Source organism: Lynx canadensis, chromosome A3, assembly GCF_007474595.2.
Source record: "Lynx canadensis isolate LIC74 chromosome A3, mLynCan4.pri.v2, whole genome shotgun sequence".
Lineage (NCBI taxonomy): Eukaryota > Metazoa > Chordata > Mammalia > Carnivora > Felidae > Lynx > Lynx canadensis.
Genome location: NC_044305.1, coordinates 66,803,549 through 66,829,848, shown reverse-complemented (window position 1 = coordinate 66,829,848; position 26,300 = coordinate 66,803,549). Strand labels below are relative to the sequence as shown.

Below are 26,300 nucleotides of genomic sequence, written 5' to 3'. Positions count from 1 at the left end.
TCCTTTCTGTCTTGTTCTTAAGAAAGAATTTAACAACCTCATCTGGGTTGCAGACATTTTTATGTACTTGCCACTGAGTTTTCAAAAGCATGAACAAAATGTTTGGCTGAACTAGCCTCTGGACTGAAAGCTCGATTATAATCATGGCAGATCTTTTTGTCCAGGATTCAATATGGCAGTGTGCATATGTCACTTTGTCTGTCCAACAATGGCTCTTCTCTGTTTTCTTATCTTTTTGAACAACCTTTCAGAAAGCTTCAAAATTTTACCAGACTCTATAGGTTTCACTTCTAAGACCAAGTGAGATCATTTGAACATTAGGGGGATGAGAGAATACTTTTTTCCATTCTTATTCAAATTCTGACCTTCCAACAGCCTCCTGATCCTTCAACATCCCACCATTTTGTTCTTTCTGAACTTCAAGGAGTGGGTTGAGTTTAACCTTCCTCGTCTGTTGCTTGTCTTTCAGGCATGGTTCACTTGGGAAGAACCTAGAATCTTTCCAAAGCAGGCGTCACAGATATTGGTCCAGATGGTAATGTTGAGCACTTTGTTTTACCTATAAAGGAATTAACATTAATGAGTTCATTCACAAACATTGTTTAATCCTCTCAATGTCCCCCATAAGTCTGGGTTTTAAGGAAGAAAAAACTGAGGGCAGAGATTAGGAACTTTGCCCTAAGAGACGCATCATGACAAATTGCTCTCTATTCCAGGCCTTCAACACAGCTCTCCTGTTCCAGGTAGCTAACTGGAGGTCTTTATTAAAATGCCTCCTAGGCCTGCTTTTAGCTTTTAATAAGAGTACCTTTGTGCAGTTTAGTAAACTTCCAGGGACTTTATTGGGGGAGCTCTCTTAATGAATCCCTTTGAAGTTGCCAACACTTTTGAGATATATTTGCAGTGATACCATGAGTTGCTTTTTAACCTGCTGAAACAAAGCACCCTATCTTTGATGTTGAGCTCTGAATCCTAACTTGCATTTCTACCTGGGGCAGTACATTTAGAGCGGTGAACTGCCGCTTGAAAAGAAGATTCACATGTGTGGTTTCCCCATCATCACTCTCTATTTAACTCACCGTGTGTGTGTGTGTGTGTGTGTGTGTGTGTGTGTGTAGCTGATGTTTGAAACCTCACTCCTGGACTTAAAGATATGCGGAGAGAACCATCAGGCCTCTCTATCCAGAACCAAGTATGTAGAGACAAGATCACTCCACTTTATGTCAGCTGTGGCCCAGGCCTTGCCATTACTCCACTCACCCTCACGTTGGAGGTACTTAAACCAAACTATGAAGGGCTCAAAACATCAAATCAAGCCTTGCCTTAATTTACTCCATAAATTTGCCCATCTTCCACCTCCCCCATTGTCTCAGGCAGTCCTGTTGCTGCTCCAATGTGATCAAGGCTTGTCCTTTCCCTCTTCTTTCCAAGTTGAAATGTTGTCACTCCCTGACTCATTTCCATTGGTTCAAGATGTCTGTGCCTTCCATAGTGAGCTAGCCTGATAAGCCAACCCATGCAAATATACTAAAAGGCTTAGAATAGAACCTCCTTTCTCTTTCCAAATAAAGCATGCATAGTTCGTTCAAGACTAAAAATATCCAAAACTAAAAAGAAAATTATAAATATGTAAAATTTCCCCCACCTTGTTTTTCAACTAATTTATCCTGAACATCTTCCCACATCAATCAATTTTATGCAGCATCCTCTTTAACGTTTCAAAATCCAGTTATACTTCCCTGTCTTCCCACTAATGAGCAGTTATTTTCTCTCCAGTTGTTCATCTGATGAACATCTTATATCTAAACTTGTACAAAGTATGATTTCTATATCACAAGGAATACAGCCTCATGAACAGAGAGGAGACCCCCTAGAAGGCCTGTTATGTGGCTTCATTTTCTGTTCATGCCTGAAGCCAAGCCTCCTTCTAACCATATCTCAGCCTTTGGCTTGTAATTATCACTCTGAAACCTATAAATTGGGGACAGACTTCAGGAAAGGGCTTGGGAACTGATAAACCTTGACATGTGTCTAAAAATTCACTTTAAAAAATGTTTATTTATTTATTTTGACAGAGAGGGAAGGAGAGAGAAACCACATGACCAAATGTGAGTTGGTGGGGGGGGTGGGCAGAGGGAGAGAGAGAATCCCAAGCAGGCTCCAATCTCACAAACTACAAGATCATGACCTGAGCCAAAATCACGAGTCAAATGCTTAACTGACTGACTCACCCAGGTGCCTCTACAAATTCACTTTTATTGTATATATCTCTATCAGTTTGGATAAAAACTGGTACGTTTAACCAAAATTTCCCCATGGGAAATTCATGAGAATTCTATCTGGACAATCAGAAAGGTGATTGAGTTTCTGCAGTAAATTTGGAGTTTGTGGGGCCAACAACTGATCTGAGCCTTAGGTTGGCTGCTTTTTCTTCTTTTGCTTCTGTAAGCCCTTTTTTTCTGAGCTTCAGAAGGTCAAGAAAGGCAGTAACTGTCCCTCTCTTCCAACAGTATATTAGAATATAGGCATGATGAGGAGGAAGAGGGTGATATTCACAGTAATGATAATACAACAGACTGTAGCTAAAGCCTTCATTCTACTGGCAAAATATTCTATTTCAGAAACAATACTGCAGATCAGAGGAGCAGAATAATAAGAACTTGAGTCTTCTCATCTCAGAGGAAACATGAGGGTTCAGTGCTCCCTTCATCCACCTGCAATGAGATCCAGCTGTGTATTGTCCTACTGTTCCTAGTTCCATGAAGGGCAGACCTTACAACTCTTTGACAATTAAAAAGCGGACACTTGGGGATTAAACTAGAATTGAAGCAAAGGTTCATAAATCTTATTTTAGCCGCAATAAGACTGAAGACTTTGCCTCCAAAATCCTGGGGATAAGGGGCTGATGCACCATCCATCACTTTGATGTGTTCAACATTCAGTTATAGAGAGAAGCTTAATTTTAATGGAATACCAGAAAAAGAGTCTAGTGGACAATCAGGTATTGATTTCAGGTATCACAGAGAGTGTGTATATTCTGTGTCAGAAAGATAGAGGATCTTTTCTTGTGACCGGAATTAGAGATTTTTTCCAGCAAAAGACACCTGAAGGGTGTCTGCATACTACCCCGGAAACAGTTGGCAGGTTCACAGCGATTCCTACCTCATATACCTTCCATTTTGGACTGAAGTCCTCTGATAAACCTTTAGCTCTCCTTTAAAGTATGAGTTGCTGTTATTCAAAGTCCACTTTTGCCTAAATGAGACAAGGACATATTATATGAATGGGAGGCAGCCATAGATTTGGAGGGGATCATAACAGTTCCTGAGTTGTATGATTCAAGGGGTACCAGGAAGACTCCATGCTGTCTCCCACCACATGTGCCCACTGCATGCATTAAGAACTTTTTTCATTGAGTCATAAGGTCTTTCTGACTTTCAGAGTCCCCGGTTCTGATATAAATACCTCTGGAAAGGGTCACATGATCACCTAAAATTTAGAAGGGGTTTATTTTATTTTATTTTATTTTAATTAGTGTAATACTTTTTCTAATGAAATCTTATCTAGGACCCCAAAATATAAAAGGCAGAGTAACTCTTGCTGAAGCAGGTGGAGGGCTGGGGCTCACTTACTTGACTTCCTCTTTAATCAGAGGAAATCAGAAAAGCAGTAGTCAATTATATACATATATATATATATATATGTATATTTTTTTTTTTTCAGTCAAAAGGTCTCACATGTTTATTACTGAACCAACCTACAGGTGCAGAAGCATCATAACAGAGAAAAGTCAATTTCCTGATAAAACAGATCTACTGGTCAGGCAATAGGAAGGTGATGGAATAGAAACACATGACTTTCAGGCAGCATAAACGTGTGCCATCTCATGTTCGATCCCATCTCATGTACAGACCCAGCTTTGTTCTTCTCCAATGCCGCCTCTTGGAGTTGTATCTGATTTTATTACCAGTTTTCACCTGAGTCCACTGGGGAATGGGACGATTCTGCTTTTGTTTCTTTGCCGGGAATCACTTGATCCTGAAAGTCTTGTGAGAAGACATGGTGAGAAACAGTCAGCAGCACACACCATAATGGCGAAGAGGAAAGAGCATTAATTGTATATTTTTTAATGAAATTTGACTTAAACATTTGCAGGGCCCCTTAAGTAATCTTGAAGAACCTTAGAGTTCTTCAATATATATTTTGGGTCATTAAAAACTGGAAAAAATAGGCATTATGAGCTTCTTAATGTGATGCATCAGGAAGCATATACTACCACCTATGAAGTATCTCCACCAAAAGGAAGGAAGAAAAGAAAGAAAGAAAGAAAGAAATAAAGAAAGAAAGAAAGAAGGAAGGAAGGAAGGAATTTAAGCAAATCTTTAGTTCTAAAGTATCTGTTTACAGGAAATAAGAGAATAGAGAAACAAGTTAAATTACACCATGTGGAAACAGCCAAATACTGAATAAAGGAAATTCTGCAGGACAAATGAATTGGTTTGTTCAGCAAATGAAGAGTGTGAAAAGGGGGAGACGGGGGAGGGTAATTATTAGATTTTAAAAGACAACAATGCCAAAAAGACAACCCATTTTAAAAAGGGACAAAGGACTTGAATAAATATTTCTACGAAAGAAGATATGCAAATGGCCAAGATGTTCAATATCATTAGTCATTAGGGGAATGCAAATCAAAACCACCACAAGATACCACTTCACACCCACTGGGATGTCTATAATAAAAAATGTAGAGGGGCATCTGGGTGGCCCAGTCAGTTAAGCATCTGATTCTCCATTTTGACTCAGGTCATGATCTCAAGGGTTCATGAGATCAAGCCCTGCATTGGGTTCTACATGACAGTGTGGAGCCTGCTTGGGATTCTCTGTCTCCCTCTCTCTCTGCCTTAGTTGCATGTGCATGTGCTCTCTCTCTCTCTCAAAATAAATAAATAAACATTTTTAACTGAAAAAAATGTTAAAAATAATAAGTGCTGGCAAGATGTGGAAAAATTGGAACCCTTGTACATTGCTGGTAGGAATGTAAAATGGTGCAGCTCCTGTGGAAATCAGCTTGGCAGTTCCTCAAAAAGTTAGGCATAAATTTATCATATGACCCAGCAATTCCACTTCTGGGTATATACTCAGAAGAACTGAAAATTGGTACTCAGACAAATATATACACAACTATGGCCATAGCAGCCCTATTCACAATGACCAAAAACAGTCCAAATACCCATCAACAAATGAATGGATAAACAAATTGTGGTAAATACATACAATGGAATTATTTATTTCATAAAAAGGAATGAAGTACTGATACATGCTACAATGTGGATGGACCTTAAAAATATTATGGTATGGTCACATATTGTATGATTCCATTGTATGAAGTAACCAGAACAGGTAAGTCTCTATAGACAGGATACAGATTGATGGTTGCCAGGTGCTGGTGGAAGGCAGGAAAAGAGAGCTACTGCCTAATGGGGCTCTTTCAGAGTGGGTTTCCTTTCAGAATGATGAAAATGTTTTGAAACTAGACAGAGGAGGTGGCTGCACAACACTATGACTGCACTAAATGGCACTAAGTTGTTCTCTTTAAAATAATTAATTTTGTGCTATGTCAATTTTACATCAACAAGGATAGATAGATGATAGAGATTTTTTTTTAAAGAACAGAAATATACCAACCAAATCAAACGTGTAGTCCTTGTTTTGATTCTGAGTCAATCAAAGCAATCATAGAAATATATTTTGGGGGGCACCTGGGTGGCTCAGTCAGTTAAGCTGCCAACTCTTGATTTCGGCTCAGGTCATGATCTCATGGTTTGTGAGATTGAGCCCCATGTCAAGTTCTGCGCTGAGCATAGAGCCTGCTTGGGATTCTCTTGCTCTCTCTCTCTCTCTCTCTCTCTCTCTCTCTGTCCCTCCTCCGCTCTCTCTCTCTTTCTCAAGTAAATAAACTATATAAAGTATATGTATATATATATATATATATATATATATATGCAGTTGGGGAAACTTGAGCATGAATTAAATGACAGATGATATTAAGGGATTATTGGTAATTTTTTGTAAACTAATGCCATAGTGATTGTGTTTTTAAAAATTCATTCCTCAGAGATTCATTCTAAAGTATTTGTGAATGAAATAATATATCTGGTATGTGCTTTAAAATACTCCAAAAAAAAACCAAAAAACAAAAAACAAAACCGTTGAGAGGGAGAATAGCTGAAATAAGATTAGTAAAATTTTGATAATTGTTAAGGCTAAGTAATGGAGACATGGGCATTATTGCTACTTTTGTGTGTATTTGAAATTATCCAAAATTAAACACTATCCAATTTGGTTAAGAAACCATAGATTTATTTAATGCCATTTATGGCCCTTCAAGATGGACATGGGATAGGTGCCTGAGAGGTTTTTAGCAAATGTGAGAAGAGAGGGAGATAGGGAGATGGAGAAGAGGAATACTAGAAGAGAACACCAAACGAGCCTAAAACCATATGCTCCATAACTTCACAGGGGGCAGGTCCTTCAGAAGGAGAGAGAAAACTGTGCTTCCTCAGCTATAAACATGGGGTGGGGACCCTCAGGTATCCCTCCCAGGGCAGGGGAAAGTGCATCTTCATGCCCATTATCAGTGGCCGAATATTTACTGGGCACCAACCATGCATAAAATATTGTGGTTATTAGCAGCTCCAAGTTAAATCACAGCCTCAAACTGTGCCCTGCTAATAGTGATCGTATCTAAGTAGCCCTTACACAACTAGGGGACCATTTCTTCCTGGAGATGGAAGGAACCTAAGAAATCACAGATCGCTCTTGATTTTGTGAAGTCACGATGGACCTTTGCAGTGTAGACTGCCCTGATCAGGAGCCCTGGGTTCTAGTCCTTGCTCTACCAATTACTAGTTGTATGCACCTGACTCTAAGCATGTAAGTCTCTAGTTGCTGACTCTGAGCACCTCATTTATGGAATGAGAGTTTGGATGATTTCTCTCGTTCAGTCTATCTCTACAAAGCATTCACTTCATTCATGCATTCATTTACTATATGAACATTTATTCTTTGAATAACCTTAGTACATCTACATCTAGCAAAGAACTCTGCATCTCTGTTAAACACAAAATATCTAGAAAGTTTTCCTAAGCAGACCTCTCTAATTGCCTCTTGATTTCAACGGTTGAGAGTTACTCCGTGTTTCTCTTTTGAATGGAAAATGTGCAAGAAATATATTTCTGTATCCCTGGTCATAGGTGCCTTATAGGTGGGGCCCTAATATTGAAGGAAAGCAGCTTTATTTTTGCAATTAATAAAGGGTAAGGAGTTCTTCCTGAATTTCCTTTCCTTTTATTAAAAAAAATCCTAAAATTTTGCCATCCATAGGAGACCTCTTCTAACAGGTTTCTGTATGCCTTTTCAGGTATCATTTGTAATGGTTATACAGTATGCCTTTATATGAATGCACTATAATTTACTTAAATATTCTCTACTTAGGTAGTTTCCTACCATAAAAATTCTGGGGGAAAGCATCCTTATATACACACCTTTATTTAATTGTTCAAGAAAATCCTAGAAGTGGAACTTCTGGGTCTAAAGGAATGGACATTTAAAGTTTTCATAAAGCTGCTTAAGTGCCCTCCCAAAAGACTAGCAACTGACACTCCTTTAGCACTATATGAAAATGCCTGTGTCACTACATCCGTCCCAACGTCCCAATGTGAGCGTTAGCATTCATTTCAGTCTTTGCCGATCAATCCTTCTTGACATTTCACAGGGTCTCTTATAATGCTACGTTTGCATTTCCATACCCTGAGAGGTGCTAGAACACCATTGTGAGTTTATCCAGAGGTAGTTGCTTCCTTCCTCCATTTCTGAAGGAACAGAATCTGTCACAAATCACCTGAACCTCCTAGCTCTCAGAGCAACAGTCTGCAGGCTGCACCAGCTTCTCCCTTTCTTTGTCCTACTGCTGTGGTAAACCAGCATACCACTTTGGTGCCAGGCTCCCATCTTCAGGAGGTTCTCATTCAAATTAAAATCACAGGCAGCTAAAAGCTAATTCATCACCGCTCCTGTTTTAGCTGTATAAAATAAAGCTTTCCTGCACCCCAATTCTGCAATTAACACTTCATTTGGGGGGTATAAAGTGAGCTTTGCTAAGCAGCCATGAGTGATAGAGGAGATTCTGTTTTATTTGGATTCCTTTCAATTATGATTTCCTGCTAGCTGCCTCACTTACAAACACAGAGGAAACACCACACCATAGATACCTTCCTTTTTCTTTCTTAAAAGATTCATTTTGGGGCACCTGGGTGGCTCAGTCAGTTGAGCTTCTCGCGGTCTGTGGGCTCAAGCCCCGCATCAGGCTCTGTGCTGATGGCTCAGAGCTGGAGCTTGCTTCGGATTCTGTGTCTCCCTCTCTCTCTGCCCCTCCCCCACTCATGCTCTGTCTCTCTCTCTCTCTCTGTCAAAAATAAATAAACATTAAAAAAAAAGAATTAAAAAAAAAGATTCATTTTAATAGGTGTTGGCAAGGACCTATCAGATTGCTAGGGCTTTTTTTTCCCAGCAAATTAAATACCTGATTTATTCTCCTGGCCAATTTTCCCTTCCTACCAGCCTCAACCCCCATGACATAACAGTCATGAGGTTATGAAAACATATGGAGAGAGGTTATGAGAACCAGTAAGGCTCAGAGCACGCTGTCTGCCAGCCTAAGCTGCCTCCGTGATTGTGTGCAAAGAACGCAATTTGCAGAGAACAGGCTGTTACATATTGCTCTCTGTTGCATCGTGAGATCAGCTCTCCATCTATGGGGCCTCTCCCCCTGAATGCAAGTCTCTCTCAAATAAACTACTTGTCCAGGTAGTGCTTCTAGCCAATGCACTGATAGAAGAAATGAGGATGCTTTATTCCCTCTAAAGAGGACACAGTGTCAAAGCAGGCTTTTTAGAAGGGTCACGGAGGGCTATAGATTTTTGCGGGTCATGAATCAAGCTGTTGATAAAAAGCGATGTGCTTTCCGGGAAGGTGTGATTTGATGGAGACTTGACCCAGGACATGGTGAATATACAGCACATTAAATAAGCAGCAATGGTTACCTGGGTTATAGCGAGGTGGCTCCAGTAATGTTTAAAAGTTGTACATTGAAGACTCTAGAAAATACTTTAAAACTGTATATAATCTTTTGGAAGAATTTCATTTGCTAGGCACAAGGGGCAGCTGTTGGAGTATGTGGCCATCAGAGGGCTCCCCTCTTGCTTTGCTTTGAATTCACACCTTCTCATGCCCAAAAAGGAACAACACGTTGATTTTTGAACACATACCGTATTTAGATAAATGTAAAAATCTCCTACACATACTCTGCAGGGATCCTGACAGCCTCTACACATACTCAACCTAGAAATCATTACTTTCTGCATACCCCCACTAGCCTGGGAAATTTTACTAGCTTTACTTATAGTTGTTTTCAGTATGAAAATAATAACAGATTGTTTTTATTTGCCTTCAGATGTTAAAAATGTCTTCCAGGGGCACCTGAGTGGCACAGTTGGTTGAGCGTTTCACTTCAGCTCAGGTCATGATCTCGCGGTTCATGGGTTTGAGCTCTCTGTTGGGCTCTGTGCTGACAGCTCGGAACCTGGAGCCTGCTTTGGATTTTGTGTCTCCTTCTCTCTCTCTGGCCCTCCCCACCCCTCTCAAAAATAAATAAACATTAAAAAAATTTTTTAATGTCTTCCAATATTGAAAATGACTTTTCGAACTATACAGCTCTCCCAAGGATGGACAAGCATTATCATAGAGAATCAGGAAAGTCCATATTCCTAACTAGTCTAGACTCCACCTGTCAGAATGGCTAACATTAACAACTCAGGCAACAACAGATATTGGCAAGGATGTGGAGAAAGAGGATCTCTTTTGCATTGCTGGTGGGAATGCAAGCTGGTGCAGCCACTCTGGAAAACACTATGGAGGTTCCTCAACATATTAAAAATAGAACTACCCTACAACCCAGCAATTGCACTACTAGGTATTTATCCAAGGGATACAGGTGTGCTGTTTTGAAGGGACATATGCACCCCAATGTTTATAGCTGCACTATCGACAATAGCCAAAGTATGGAAGGAGCCCAAATGTCCATCGATGGATGAATGGATAAAGAAGATGTGGTATATATATACAATGGAGTATTACTCGGCAATCAAAAAGAATGAAATCTTGCCATTTGCAACTACGTGGATGGAACTAGAGGGTATTATGCTAAGCAAAATTAGTCAGACAAAGACAAATATCGTATGACTTCACTCATGTGAGGACTTTAAGAGACAAAACAGATGAATGTAAGGGAAGGGAAGCAAATATAATATAAAAGCAGAGAGGGGGACAAAACATAACAGACTCTTAAATATGGAGAACAAACAGAGAGTTACTGGAGAGGTTGTGGGAGGGGGGATGGGCTAAATGGGTAAGGGGCATTAAGGAATCTACTCCTGAAATCATTGTTGCACTATATGCTAACTAATTTGGATGTAAATCTAAAAAAATAAAATTAAAAAAATTTTTCAAAAATACTGATGACTGGGGGCGCCTGGGTGGCTCAGTCGGCTAAGCGTCCGACATGGGCTCAGGTCATGATCTCGCGGTCTGTGAGTTCGAGCCCCGCATCGGGCTCTGTGCTGACAGCTCAGAGCCTGGGTCCTGTTTCGGATTCTGTGTCTCCCTCTCTCTCTGACCCTCCCCCGTTCATGCTCTGTCTCTCTCTGTCTCAAAAGTAAATAAACGTTAAAAAAAAAATTAAAAAAAAAATACCGATGCCTGGATTCTACCCCCAGACAGCCTGATTTATGGAATGGGGTATAATACGACCATTAACTCCCAGATGATTCCAATGTGTAGCCAAGTTTGAGAACCTCTGATCTAGAGCCTCTGCTTCTTTTCCTTCCAATAATGATTTAATAAATGTCTTCCCAACTAAGATAGTTAAAATGCATTTTCCTGTCTGCAACTTAAAAACCTGACCAGTGCACATTTATAAGGTGGCTTCCAACTCTGAAAACAGAATTTTAAGGGTGCCTCGGTGGTTCAGTCAATTAAGCATCCGACTCTTGATCTTAGCTTAGGTAATGATCTTATAGTTAGTTGGATTGAGCCCTGTGATGGGCTCTACACTGACCGTGTGGATCCTGTTTGGGATTCTCTCTCTCCCTCTCTCTCTGCCCCTCCCCAGTTTGTGCACTCACACTCTCTCTCTCTCTTTCTCTCTTCTCAAAAAAAAAACAACAACAAATAAACAAACAAAAAACAGAACTTTATTGTATTCTGTCTTTTTAAATTGGTAGAGGGGTACCAAGACAATTCAATGGGGGAAAAAAGTATCTTCAACAAATGGTACTGAGACAGCTGGATTGACACATGCAAAGGAATGATGCTGGACCCTTATCTCATCCCATATACAAAAATTAATCCCAAATGAATCAAAGACCTAAATGTAAGAGCTAAATCATACAACTCTTAGAAGAATAGGTGTAAATCTTCTTGACCTTGGATTTGTCAATGGTTTCTTGATTATGACACCAAAAGCATAAGGAACAAGAGGAAAAAATAGATAAATTGGATATCAAAACTGAAAAATTGTGCACCTCAGAGGTCACCCTTGAGGAAGTAAAAAGACAACTGACAGAATGGAAGAAAATTTTGCAAATCATATACTGATAAATGACTTGAATCTAGAATATATAAAGAACTTCTATAACTCGATAATAAAAAACAAGTAACCCTGGGGGCCTGGTCACGCAGTCAGTTGAGTGTCCAACTCTTGGTTCCGGCTCAGGTCCTGATTTCACGGTTTATGGTATCAGGTTCTATGTCAGGCTCCATACTGACAGCACAGAGCCTGCTTGGGATTCTCTCACTGCCCCTCCCCACCCCTCTCTTTCAAAATAAACAAATAAACTTAAAAAAAAACTATTAAAATGGGCAAGGAAGATGAATAGACATTTCTCTGAGAAATATATTAAAGTCGCCAATAAGCATATGAAGAGATGCTCAGCATCCTTAGTCATTAGGGAAATGCAAATCAGAACCACAATGAGATATTACTCCACACCCACCGGGATGGCTATTAAAAAAAAATGGAAGATAACAAGTATTGGTAAAGATGTGGAGAATCTGAACCCTCATACACTGTACACCAGTGGGGCTGTCAAATGGGGTAACCATGTTAGAAAACAGTTTGGCAGTTCCTCAAGATGTTAAGCATAGAATTTATCATATGACCCAGCAATCCCACTCCTTGGCATGTATACCAAAAGAAATGAAAACATGTCCATGTAAAAACTTGTGCGTGAGTATTCATAGCAGCATTATTCATAATAGGTGAAAAGTGGACAAAACCCATCAGCTGATGAATGGATAAACAAAATGTGATCTAGCTATACAATGGAATATCATCCAGCAATAAAAGAGAATGAAGTACTAATATATGTACATGCTACAATATGAATGAAACTTGAAAACATTGCTAACTGAAAGAAGCCGGTAACAAAAACCCCCACACATACTGTATGATTTCACATTTATGTGAAATATCCAGAATAGGCAAATCCATAAAGAGAGATAGTTAGTCAGTGGTTACCTAGGACTGGGAAGGTATGGGGGAATATGGAGTGGCTTCTAATGGGTGTGGGTTTCTTTTTGGGGTGATGAAAGTGTTCTAAAATTTATTATAGTCATGGTTGCACGAGTTTGTAAATATACTAAAAACCATCAAACTGTACACTTTAAATACATGGCGTATAAATTATATCTCAATAAAAGCTGCTACTAAAAAAATTGGAGGGATTCCAAACTTCATCTTGTAGTGGAAAATATATTTAGGAGGAAGAGTGATGGGAAATCCTTCTAGGACTTGGAAAATCATCTCATGTACTCAGTCACCTCTCCCAGTTGGTAAAATGCACTGCAGAAAGGCACGGTCCTACACACAACAGGAGGCCCCAAAATAGGTGATAGTAGAAAGAAGAGTTTTTGAGAAGAAACTTTTCGAGAGGAAGTCAGGAAAACAATAGTGCATTATAGTCAGTCTCTTGCAGTCAGAAAGAAGGTAGTGGGAAGCGAGCAATTGTCTTCGGTGTCCTCAGGTGGCTTGCAAGACATGGATGGGTGCTGAAGTCAGGGAGAAAACCTTATCTGAGCCAATACAGAGACAGAGCTGTTTGGGAGTGTAAAAATACAGACAGCGGGTGCAAAATCCCTATGGAAAGTGGGAATATGAGAAAAGTTGGAGAGCTTTGTATCACCAAACTGTTAATAGAGGTGACCTCTCAAGAGTGGGCTTAGAGTGGAAGGGAGAGGGCACTTTTACTTTTTATTGTATTTTTCCTCCATGTAATTAAAATGTTTTACAACAAACATGTATTACTCTATGATTAACAATGTAAGAATGAACTAGTTTGCTTTAGCAAGTGTATGACTATTTAAATGAGAAAAAAATCAGGAAGAGAACCACGAAGCAGAAAGGAATGGAAATAGGAGAGGAAAAGAGCAGAGAATGGGGATGAAACTCATCACCACAATGGTATTTGGCAAAGAACATAAATACAGTATTACTTCAAATTTTTTACAAAACTAGTTGCTGAAGAGTTTACGTAGCATGGACAACTAATAAAGACTGTGTCCTTTGATTTTGTACCTTCCAATTTAAGTGATTTTCTCAAGGTTATATAGTTAAAGGTGGACTAGAATTTTAACAAGAGAAAGTTGGAATAGACGGGCTGGAATACTACATGCCAAGCGAATATGTTAGTTTATTCTGTAGACAAAGAAAACTTCTTCAAGAATTTGGAGCAAGTGGAATTGCATTTGATAGTGATATGAAGCAGTGGTTCCCAAACCCAGGTGTGCATCAGAATCCTAGAGTTAGCTTTAAAAATGATATAGATTTGGGGCGCCTGGGTGGCTCAGTCAGTTAAGCCTCAGACTTCGGCTCAGGTCACGATCTCATGGTTTGTGAGTTCGAGCCCCACGTCAGGATCTGTGCTGATAGCTCAGAGCCTGGAGCCTGCTTCAGATTCTGTGTCTCCCTCTCTCTCTGCCTCTCCCCTGCTCACTCTCTGTCTATCTCTGTCTCTCAAAAATAAGTAAAAATGTTCAAAAATTAAAAAATAAATAAAAATGATATAGATTATTGGGAGCTTACCACCCTTCTTATTCTGTAGGTCTGGGCTGTGATCCAGGAATTTATATTTGTAAATCTCATGTGTTACAGATGCTCTATCACCTTTAGGAATGGGTAGAGAATAAATAGATCAGAGTGCAGGAAATAATGCAAATAAAGAGACAGGAGGCTACTGGAAAAGTTCAGGGTGTTGGAATACTGAACTGGAATGGTGGTAGAGGAAAAGAATTAATATGACCCCATCATTACAAAGACAGATTCAATACAGTTTGTTGAGTGCTTGACTCTATGTCCCATGCGGCAAATATAGGTTTGTTTTGTTGACTATTGGATATCCCAGAACCTCACACAGTGTACATGATGTAGTAAGCACTCAATAATATTTGTTGAATGAATGGATGGGAGAAAGTCAAGGCTGACTCGAAGGGTTTGAGTAGAGTTACTTTAACACTGGTGGTACAGACACTTCGGGAATCTGTTTTCAGGAAAAATAATTATAGATTTTCCATGGTTGAGTCAGAAAGTATGGTGAGATGTACAAGCCCTTAGAGAATATGGGAGAACTTGTGCCTACACCTCTCTAGGGCAATGTGGCTGGGACAGTATGGGAAGAAGAAGTCTGGAGAATTTTTTCACGGACTATAAAGTCTTTAAATAGCTGTCTGCAAAGTTGGACTCTGTGAGACATTCAGTTTGGTTGTCAGGTCTTACTGTGTTCTCTGACTGCAGATGGAAGGTTCTTAACTAGGTAGTTTTCCACATCTCCCCCTTTGTAACTTTTAATTAAGTTAACTTACCCCACACCTTCATTCAGCATCCATGAAGGAGTTTGTCCTCTGGCTTCATTCACCCTTTCACCAATGACACCTTAATTCCTCTCAATTCCCCTTTTACATCTTTCAAATCCCTCCTCTACACACCCCCAGCCCCCAAATCCCAAGACTGTTTCTGTATTTACTTTGCCCTTGACTCTTGTGTTCTGCCTCCCCTTCACAAAGAGATGCGGGTTCTGCTGGCTGGACCCCGAGCATTTTTTCAGGAGTGTTTCGGTTCTTTCATTCTGCCTATGTCTGCTCCTGCCCACCCTGGGCATCAAGTACCAGGCTGGGACCCCACCAGGCCTGCTTCATTCTTCCTAGAAGGAGGGTCAAACAATCATGTAGCACAGAACTTTATTTTATTTTATTTTTTTTAATTTTTTTTTTTTTAATTTTTTTTTCAACGTTTATTTATTTTTGGGACAGAGAGAGACAGAGCATGAACGGGGGAGGGGCAGAGAGAGAGGGAGACACAGAATTGGAAACAGGCTCCAGGCTCCAAGCCATCAGCCCAGAGCCTGACGCGGGGCTCGAACTCCCGGACCGCGAGATCGTGACCTGGCTGAAGTCGGACGCTTAACCGACTGCGCCACCCAGGTGCCCCGTAGCACAGAACTTTAAAAAAGATATGGCACATTTCCCTCCTCCTTATAGGAGGATCAAAGACATGGACAAGACCTGGGGTCTATTTCCATTTAGGCTGAATCACACATAGGTGCACTTAGAGATCTTAGGAATCTTAGGAACAGGGAAAAAAATAAAACAAAAAAATTTGTGGGTTTTTTTTTGTTTTCTGGGTTTTTTAAAAATGTTTATTTTTTGAGAGAGAGAGAGCGGGGGAGGGGCAGAGAGAAAGGAAGGCAGAGAATCCAAAGCAGGCTGCAGACTCCAGGCTCCAAGCTGTCAGTGCAGAACCCAATGCAGGGCTTGAACCCACGAACTGTGAGATCATGACCTGAGCCAAAGTCAGTCACTTAACTGACTGATCCACCCAGGTGCCCCAATAAAATTTTGTTTTAAATAAAATAAAGCAAAAAGACCCAATTTGGTAGGTAGGTGTCATGTTACATTGGAATTAACTGTGTGACCATGAGCAAGTCATTTTGCCTTAAATGAGGTCAGTTTAGCTAAGACAAAAATCATTCCTTCTAACTTTTAACACTCTTTGATCTAATAAATATATCCCTTTGTTTCTGATCCCTCTTCCCTGAGGTGGAGGAGAGATTGGTGTGGGGTGTATGGGCCCACCAAGATTGGGGAGCAGCATGGAGGTGGCATATTCTAGTTTCCCTGGTTAACGATGGGGAGAGAATGCCAGGAGACCAAGTAGTCCAGCCAGGCTGGAGTGACTTTCCTAGAAAGGGCCTCCATAGACAGGGCACCTAATATGAGACCAGGAGCCTAGGTCTGGAGCCAAAGGAATGTGGGAGGATTTGAGAACGTAGCAGAATTGGTACAAAATGGGAAGTTATATGGGAAAACTCCAGGCCCTGCATTTGTAGGTAGTTCATTTCACTCAGTGGGGAACAGGATGGACTGGGCATGCTGACATCGTATCCTGGCTGCCTTGGCTGCATCCAAGGACGTATTGAGTATCTACCATATTCTGATTTCCCTTCCACACCTCCTGGCCCAGAAAAGTAACACTGTGCAGTTGCCAATTTTCCCAGTATAAGACTGATAAATCTGGAGACACTCTCCTACTGTCTCAACGGGATAGTTTTGAGTGAAGGAGCTACATCTCCAGCCTTCAAAGGGAATAATGGGGTGATATGTGTTTGTGGAGCCAAGGAGGTAAGCTCCATCTTGTCAGGGGGTGCAAACTTCTTGGTCTTCAGAGATGAGAGGGTGTCATACGTATAGGATGTCACATTGCATTCTGCTCTTTCCATTCTCTATGAAGGATTGCCACTTAGGAAGGCAAGTCTTTATGATGATAAGGACCTGTTTGCCTATTTCAAACTGGTTTTTTTTCTCCCTTATCTCTTATCTCTCTTCTCTCATTTTTTATTTTTTAAAATCAACTTAAAAAAACAAACCCTTTTTGTATATTAAAGGTGTTGCCAATTCTTCACTGTTATAAGCACTACCATAATAAACAACTCTATACGTACATCTTTGTCTATTTGTCCAATTAGTTCCTCACAATAGATTCCTAGAAGTGAAATTGCTGAATCAAAGGAAGTGGATGTTTTGAATGAATTTTCTAAATTTTGCCAAATTGCCTTCCAGAATTGGAACTATATACATACCATCAGCTGATTATGATAGTGTGCTTTCTCATATGCAGCAAACATTTTCAAATCTTTGTTAATCTGAGAGGTTAAAAAATATATCTCCTGGGTGCCTGGGTGGTTCAGTCAGTTAAGCGTCCAACTAGTGATCTCAGCTCAGGTCATGATCTCATGGTTTATAAGTTCGAGCCCCACTGCAAGCTCTGCACAGATGGCATGGAGCATGCTTTGAATTCTCTCTCCTTCTCTCTCTGTCGCTACCCCACTCGTGTGCTCTCTCTCTCTCAAAATAAATAAACTGAAATATATATATGTATATGTATATATATATGTACATATATATGTACATATATATGTACATATATATGTACATATATACATATACGTATATGTGTATATATATATATGTACATATATATTTCTCCTTCTTTTTTTTATTTAAAAAATTTTTTTTTCCAACGTTTATTTATTTTTGGGACAGAGAGAGACAGAGCATGAACGGGGGAGGGGCAGAGAGAGAGGGAGACACAGAATCGGAAACAGGCTCCAGGCTCTGAGCCATCAGCCCAGAGCCTGACGCGGGGCTCGAACTCACAGACCGCGAGATCGTGACCTGGCTGAAGTCGGACGCTCAACCGACTGCGCCACCCAGGCGCCCCAATATATTTCTCCTTCTTAAATTAATTTCATTTGCGGGTACCAAAGATTTTTTTTTGTTATATATGTTTATTGTCCATTTTAATTTCTTCTTTTGTGGGTTTCCTTTTCATGTTCTTTGCCTAGTTTTCTTTCATAACATTAAGCTTTATCTTGTAAGTAAGCTTTTCATTTATTAAGACTATTAACCTTTTTTTCCACCATTCCAAGTGTTTTTTTAGTTTGCCCTTTAACTTTATCATTGTTTGTGGCATTCATTTTGCTTTGTCTTTCTTGATCATATAACATTTATTATTTTTGTTTAGAAAGATCTGATATTTGTCTTTAGAGGAGAAGAATCCTGAAGAAAGCCAAAGTGGGGGAGGGGGGAACACCTTAATTACAGAGGAAACAAAGATAAGAATCACATAAGACTTCTCCTTAGAAACCATGTAAACAAGAAGAGAATGGAATGAAATAAGTAATGTATTGAAATGTAAGAACCACCAAATTGTATTCTGTAACAATTGTCTTCAAAAATGAAGGAGAAATAAATCCTTTTTCAGACAAAAAGAAGTGAGGGAATTTGTCACCAGTGGATGGGCCCTTGAAAAAAATGTTAGAAGTTCTCCACAGAAAAGGAAAACTATAGAGGCCAGAAATTCGAATCTACATGAAAAAAAGAGAGAGACAGAGAAGGATGTTAGGCAAGAAACTAATAAAGGTAAAATGAAAGCTTATATTTTTGTTATTCTTAATCTGACAGCTGTTTGTTTAAAAAAATAACAATAGCAATAATGTATTGGGTGACTATAGCTTATGAATGAGTGAAATGAATGATAGCAAATTGTGAGACAGGAAGGCAGAACTGAGAATACCCTGTGATAAGGCACCCATCCTGCCAGTTGAGCAATACAATGTTATTTTCAAATAAGACTTAGGGGTGCCTGAGTGGCTCAGTCAGTTAAGCATCCGAGTTTGGCTCAGGTCATGATCTCCCAGTTCATGGGTTCGAGCCCTGCATTGGGCTCTGTGCTGACAGCTCAGAGCCTGGAACCTGCTTCAGATTCTGTGTCTCCCTCTCTTCTCTTTCTTCCCCTTCCCCACTCACACTCTGTTTCTCTCTCTCCTTCAAAAATAAATAAACATTAAAAAAATTTAAAATAATAAATAAAATAGACTTGGATTATTTGTAAATGTTTATTGCAAACTTCAGGGAAACTTTTTTTTATTATTTTAAAATGGTATAGTTAATGTGCCAAGAGAAAATGGAACAGTATAAAATGCCCAGTTAAAAATAGAGAGGGCAGAAAAAGAGGGGAACACAAGAAACAAAGAACAATTGCAATGAATAGAAAACAATTACGACTATGGTAGCTGTTAATCCAATTATATAAATAATCATTTCAAATGTGAATGAAAATATACCAATTAAAAGATGGAGACCGAGAGGTACCTGGGTGACTCAGGCTCAGTCAGTTAAGCGCCTGACTCTTGATTTCAGCTCTGATCATGATCTCATGATTCAATTCATAAGATAGAGCCCCTTGTCGGGCTCTATGCTGACAGCCCAGAGCATGCTTGGGATTCTCTCTCTCACTCTCTCTTTGCCCCTCTCTCTGTGTGTGCATGTACACACACACTCTCTCTCAAAATAAATGCATAAACTTTAAAAAATAAAATAAAATAAGACAGAAACTGAAAAGGTGGACAAAAACCATATGTTGTCCATAGGAAGCCCACTTTATTTTTTTAAAAACTTTTTTTTTTTTACATTTATTTATTTTTGAGAAACAGAGTGAGACAAAGCGTGAGCGGGGGAGGGGCAGAGAGAGAAGGAGACACAGAATCTGAAGCAGGCTCCAGGCTCTGAGCTGTAAGCACAGAGCCTGATGCGGGGCTCAAACCCACAAACTGTGAGATCATGACCTGAGCCGAAGTCAGACGCTCAACCAACTGAGCCACCCAGGTGCCCCCATAGGAAGCCCACTTTATGTGTAAAGACACATACAGATTAAAAGTAGAGAGATGGAGAAAGATATACCATAGGAACACTAATCAGAAGAAAGCTGGAGTAGCTGTATTAATTTCAAATAAAGCTGACTTCAGAACATGGAAAATTATCATGGCAATATCAATATCAAGGAAAATTATTCATAATAAAGGCATCGATTCTCCAAGAAAGCATACTAATCCTGAATGTGTATGTGCCTAACAACACTGATAGAACTGGAAGGAGAAATAGATGAATCCACTATTATAGTTGGAGATTTGAACACCCCTCCATGAGTAAGCGGCATGTCCAATAGGCAGAAAATCAGGAAGGATATAGTTGAACTGAGCAAAACCATTAATCAACTGGAGCTAATTGACATTTATAGAATCCTTCATCCCACAACAGAATACACAGTCTTCTCAAGCCTACACAGACGTTCACCAAGATAGACTACGTTCTAGACCATAAAACGCACATCAGGGGTGAGTGGCTGGGTGGCAGTTAAGCGCCTGACTCTTGATTTCGGCTCAGATCATGATGTCACAGTCGTGATATCTGCACTGGGCCTGGAATCTGCTTAAGATTTTCTCCCTTGTCCCCACCCCTCCCCCACTTGCCTTCTGGCTTGTGCTCTCTCAAAAAAAAAAAAAAAAAAAAAAAAAAGCACATCAACAAATTTAGAGGAATAAGAATCATACAAAGTATGCTCTCAAACCACAGTGGAATTAAACTAGAAAATCAATAAGAGAAAGATAGGTGGAAATCCTAAAACATTTGGCTGTTTAACAATGCACTTCTATATAACACATTGATCAACGAATAAATCTCAAAAAATGTTTTAACTATTTTGAACTAAATGAAAATTCAACTTAACAAAATTTGTGGGATGCAGTGAAAGCAATGCTAAGAGGGAAATTTATAGCATTGAATTCACGTATTAAAAAAGGAGAAAGGTCTAGATTAATAATTTAAGCCTCTTAGGACACTAGAGACTCAGGAAGATAATTATGCTACTACTAAAAAAAACTAAGCAGGAATGAGTTCCAAACCACCTAATTCTTATGTTTGCTCATGCCACTATTTTCTCTGGGTCCAGAATTAGCTGTTTCATCTGGTTATTGATCCATGTTATATAAGGCTAGTGCTAATACAAACAGTTCTTCAATCTCTGCTGTCACCAAGGGGAGCTGCTGCACAGATAATTCAAATTATCAGACAAATTTGTACCTGATATGCATATTTTTTTAGGTTCAGGAATTTCTGGCCTTAAGGTTAATTTTAACTAGTAGGACTTGATTTTGCAGATTACACATTTTCATTAATACTGGAGCTGCCTAGAGAAAACTTTCTCTCTATGGAGTTGCTATGAGTATTTCAGAATTTTCTGATTCTGAAAGTAACATGAACTTATTGAACTTTGGCAAGAAGTTTTGTTTGTTTTTGCTGAGTGGGTGATGGCTGTATGCATATGTGGGAAAGTGAATTCTTCTGCATAAGAAAGGAAGAGAGATCTGGAAGCCTGGGCCACTCACGCTCTAGAATTGAGGAAGCCAGAAACCAGCCTGTCTTGGTCCTACCCAGGGAAAGACAACAAAAAGAAAATCTGGTTCGGTTTGTAGCTGGAAAGAATTGAGGAATGAAGCATGTATTAGTCAAGGTTACCAAGAAAATCAGAATCAACAGGATATATAAAGAAATATATAACCAATAGGATATATACAAAGTGATTTATATGTCATCCAATAGGGTATATATAAAGAAACTTACTATAAGGATTTGACTCACATGGTTATAGAGACTGAGAAGCAAGCGGGAAACTCAGGAAAGCTGGTGTTGTAATTCCAGTCCAAGTCAAAGGTCTGAGAACCAAAAGAACTGATGGTATAAGTTCTAGTCCAAGTTTGAAGGACTGAGAACCAGAGAGCCAATGGAGTAAGCTCCAGAGGACAGGGGAATACCAATGTCTAGGTCAAGTAGTCAGGCAGACAAAAGAAATTCTCCCTTCCTCCACCTTTTGCTGTATTCAGACCTTCAATGAATGATATAAAGCCTACCCACATTGGTACAGCAATCTGTCTTACTCAACATCTGCAAATTCAGATACTAATCTCTTCTGGAAACATCCTCACAGACACACCTAGAAATAACATTATCTGGGTATCCTGTGGCCCAGTCAAGTTGATACAAAAAATTAACCATCAGAAGACACACCTGAAAGAAATATTTGAATTGCTGTGAACTGTACAATGTAAAACTCTCATCTGTCTTTCCTACAAAATCTTCAGTAAAAATCAACATTTGGTCCTATTATAGTCCTCCTGGGGAACAAAGAGGTATTGAGTTATGTTTTGTGATAGGTTCAAGGATATGACAGAAAGTTGGAGTTTAGCCCTAGGGACAAATAGGGAAAATTTTTTAAAGAATTAAATGTAAATGCTCTTCATAGAAATGACCATTATTGACCTCATGGTATTTTTCCTTCCTCCTTTTATGTATGTATGTGTGTGTGTGTGTGTGTGTGTGTGTGTGTGTGTGTATATATACATATATATATATATATATGAGGGTATATATATTATAAAATTGGGACTGCATTATATAAATAGATTTCTATTCTGCATTTTTACTGAACATTAAACCATGACTACTGGATAATAGTAAATATTCTTCAAAAACCTGATATTTAGTGGTTGCATAATACTTCATCAATGTCAATATACCAAAGTTAATTAATTACCTCTCTTTTATAGATATTTATCAGTTTTCAACTTTTTATTATTATAAGAACTCTATCATGGATATCTTTTAATGTAAATCTACATGGGCATCTACAATTCTTTCCTTAGGATGGAGTTTAGGAAGTCAACAGGCATGAAGCTTTTTAAGACTTTTGATCCATTCTGCTATTTTACCAAAACACTGTTCAGAATGGGTTATTTCCACTCTCACTAGCACAACAAAAAGGTTATTTTACCTGTGTTTGTACTGTATATTAATGGAATTACAAGGTACGTACCATTTTGTGTCTGGCTCCTTTCCCAAAATATATGTTTGCGAAATTCATTCACATTGTTGCATATGGTTGTAGACTGTTTCTTCTTATTAACTGATGGCATTTGTTGTGTGAGTATACAACAATTTATTTATCCGTTGGTGAGCATATTATGAATAGTGCTGCCGTGACATGTCTTTTGAAGAACATATGTCCACATTTCTGTTAGATAGTTACATAGGAGTGGAATTGCTGTGTGTATATATATACTTAGCTTTAAGAGATATTGTCAAATATTTTTCCAAAATGGACATACCAATTTGCATCCCATTAGTAATGTGTGAGAGTCATAGTTGCTTCGTATCCTTGCCAGTATTTACTATCATCAGTCTTATTTTTTTAAATTTTTTTAAGCTTTATTTATTTTTGAGAGAGAGAGAGAGACAGAGTGTGAGTGGGGGAGAAACAGAGAGAGAGAGAGAGACACACACACAGAATCCGAAGCAGGTCCCAAGCTCTGAGCTGTCAGCACAGAGCCCGACACGGGGCTCAAGCCCACGAACTGTGAGATCATGACCTGAGCCGAAGTCGGACACTTAACCAACTAAGCCACCCAGTCTTATCATCAGTCTTATTAATTTTAGCCATCTGGTGGGTGTGTAACAGTATCTTATCGGGTAATTTTCCTGATGAATGATATTGAGGTCCTTTTCATATGTTTATTGGCAATTTAGATATATTCTTTTGTGAAGTACCTGTTCAAATCTTTGTGGTTTTTTTTTCTGTCAGTAAGTTGAATACATGTATGCACGTATCTTTTCTCATTCAGTGTATTCCCTTTTTGCTCCATCAGTAGTATCTTTGGATGAACACAAGTTTTTCATTTTAATATGGTCAATTTATCATATTCTTCTTTAATGTTTACTGCTTTTTGTGATCGCTTAAATAACTTTTGCCCATTCCAAGAACATGAAGGTATTCTTCTGTGTTTTCCTCCGAGAGTTTTATTTTTTTCTCTTTCATGTTTAGCTCTGTAATCCATTTAGAGTTGATTTTTGTGTGTAGTATGAGGTATGGGTCCGGATACATTTTATTCCATAAAGCACCATTAAAGAACGTCTGTCTTACAATATTTAGCCACAAATATTTTTTGTGACTTTGCCACAAATCGGGTGACCATATATATGCAGTTCTGTTTCTCCATTCTGTTCCATTGGTTGACTGGTTTCATATTATTGATCCAATATCACAATTGTTAGTCAAATAATATCTAATAGTGTAAGTCCTTCAGCTTGTTTTTCAAGATTGCTTTATTTCCCCACTTTGACAACAGGATATTAGGGATTTTTTTTCTTATTGCTCTGTAAGAATCCTCTACCAGTAAAACAGATTAATCCTTGCCTGTTATATGCGTTATAAATATCTTCCCATTTGTCATTTGACTTTTGATTTTATTTATAGTTTCTCTTGTCATAGAGAAGTATTAAATTCTTACAAAGTGAAGTCTATTGACATGTTGTGATTTTTTTCCTCCAGTATGTTTATGAAAGTTTTTCTCTGATCCCGATGAAGTTTAAATGTAATGTTTATATTCACAATATGGAGTGTATGTGACTACATGAAAATAAACATCTTTTTTTTATAAAATAATCAATAATCTTCCTTTCTTTCTAGAGTAGGAAGTTGAGGTTCAGGGAGGGTGGGGGCGGGGTTCACTCCTGCTCAACATTAGGAAATTGAGAATTCTAAGAAAGCTTTTGCTTACTTCCTAAATCCCAACCTCATGGGCCAGTTACCTCTAATAGAGAAAAACGTCCTCCTGATTTCATCTGATTGCAATTGGCCCAATCAACAGAGTGGATTGCTGTGTTAGTGTTAGAAGGAATTACTGGGCCTGTTAGGGGGTTTTGTTTGTTTGTTTGTTTGTTTTTAACATTTATTTAGTTTTGAGGGGGGAGGGGAGAGGGGAGGTGGAGAGAGAGAGGAGAGGAGAGGGAGACACGGAATGCAAAGCACGCTCCAGGCTCTGAGCTGTCAGCACAGAACCCTACATGGGGCAAGCGGTGAGATCATGACCTGAGCCAAAGTCAGATGCTTAACCAACGGAGCCACCCAGGTGCCCCCTGGGCCTGTTAGTTTTAAAGACTGGAGCTGAGGCTGACAGCCAGCCAGGATCTCCCTGCTCCTGGAGAGATCAGGTAATGAACAGCCTGCTAAGACAGGACAATATCCTTGTCTTCAGAAGGACTGTCCTGTGGCTCATAGGAGGCTGCCTGGGAGGTACTGGCCAAATCAGAAAGGTTTTTAAATATGAGCAAGAGCTCAGCTCACAGAAGTCCCCGTGTTTATGTCTCTTCTGGAAGCCCGGAGCAAAAGAAGGTAATATGGTTATTTGACTTCTTTTTGACAAAACCAAATCCTTGTAGTGATTATTAAGCGGCAGAATAGAAGTCCAAATGATGAGACTGAAATATGGTTTAAGTTCTAACTTATTTTGATCCTGTGCTCATTTTTTTCTTTGCAAGGGAAAAAAAGGAAGCCATAAAAACCCTCCCGGCACTACGTGTGTGTGCTTACTTAGTCCATGGCCTAAGGGAGTTTTATGGGAATGTTTGCTGTGTGCCAGTGAAGCATTTTATTTTTTGTCATTTTAAAAACAAAAACAAAAACATTAACTAAAATGAAACCTTTCATCTCCTCCCACAAAAAAAAAAAGAAGAAAAACCCACAGAGCCATAGAGCTCCTCCCCTGAATATGAAAGTTTTCATAATTTCGTCCCTCCCAAAAATTAATGCATAGGACTGATTGCAGTTACAAAACACTGAAAGCTTTTGCTTTTCAGCCACGTAGTGTCCTGTTCAGATATCCCTGGAGGAAAGCCAAAAGGGATTGAAATCTTCTTCTGAAAGACTAAGAGATGATTATCTCCTTTGGCTCTAGTGTTTGACTCTAAATCTTTAGCTTTCAGAACAACTAGAATAAACCAGTTTAGATGGCGATGGCTTTTTTTCTTTCTTAAAATTATTTTAAATTATGTTCATATATTCACATATGATCTCATATTTGAGATTAGCTGCAATAAGCAGCAGCCTTTGTAGCCTGTCATTTTCATGGTGAAGAAAAAGCTCCACTGCCCTTAGATGTGAATGAGGTTTTCCTAGGATAAAATGCAAATACCCTTCAAAGTTAATACTGATCATTGCTACCTCAGCATGAATGACCTTACTGGGCCTTTTCTCTAGGGCTAGTTTTGACAGGAAAGAAGTACAAGCTCTGCTGGGAGTCAGTCTAAACTGAGGGGGCTGAGCAGGGAGCCAGAAGGAGCAGGGAGAAGGCACAGAACCTGTGACACAGCCAGCAAGGCGTGCAGACTACGTGCAGGCTACGGTACGCCCCTTCAAGCATACATCTTTGTTCTGTGCCTCCTTTCTCCTTCCAACCAGATAG

General features: G+C 39.2%; 1 pseudogene; it reads right to left on the bottom strand.

The window, feature by feature from the left end:
- Window positions 1-3,724: 3,724 nt before the first annotated feature.
- On the bottom strand, window positions 3,725-4,091 carry LOC115509711 (annotated as a pseudogene).
- Between the last annotated feature and the right edge of the window lie 22,209 nt (window positions 4,092-26,300).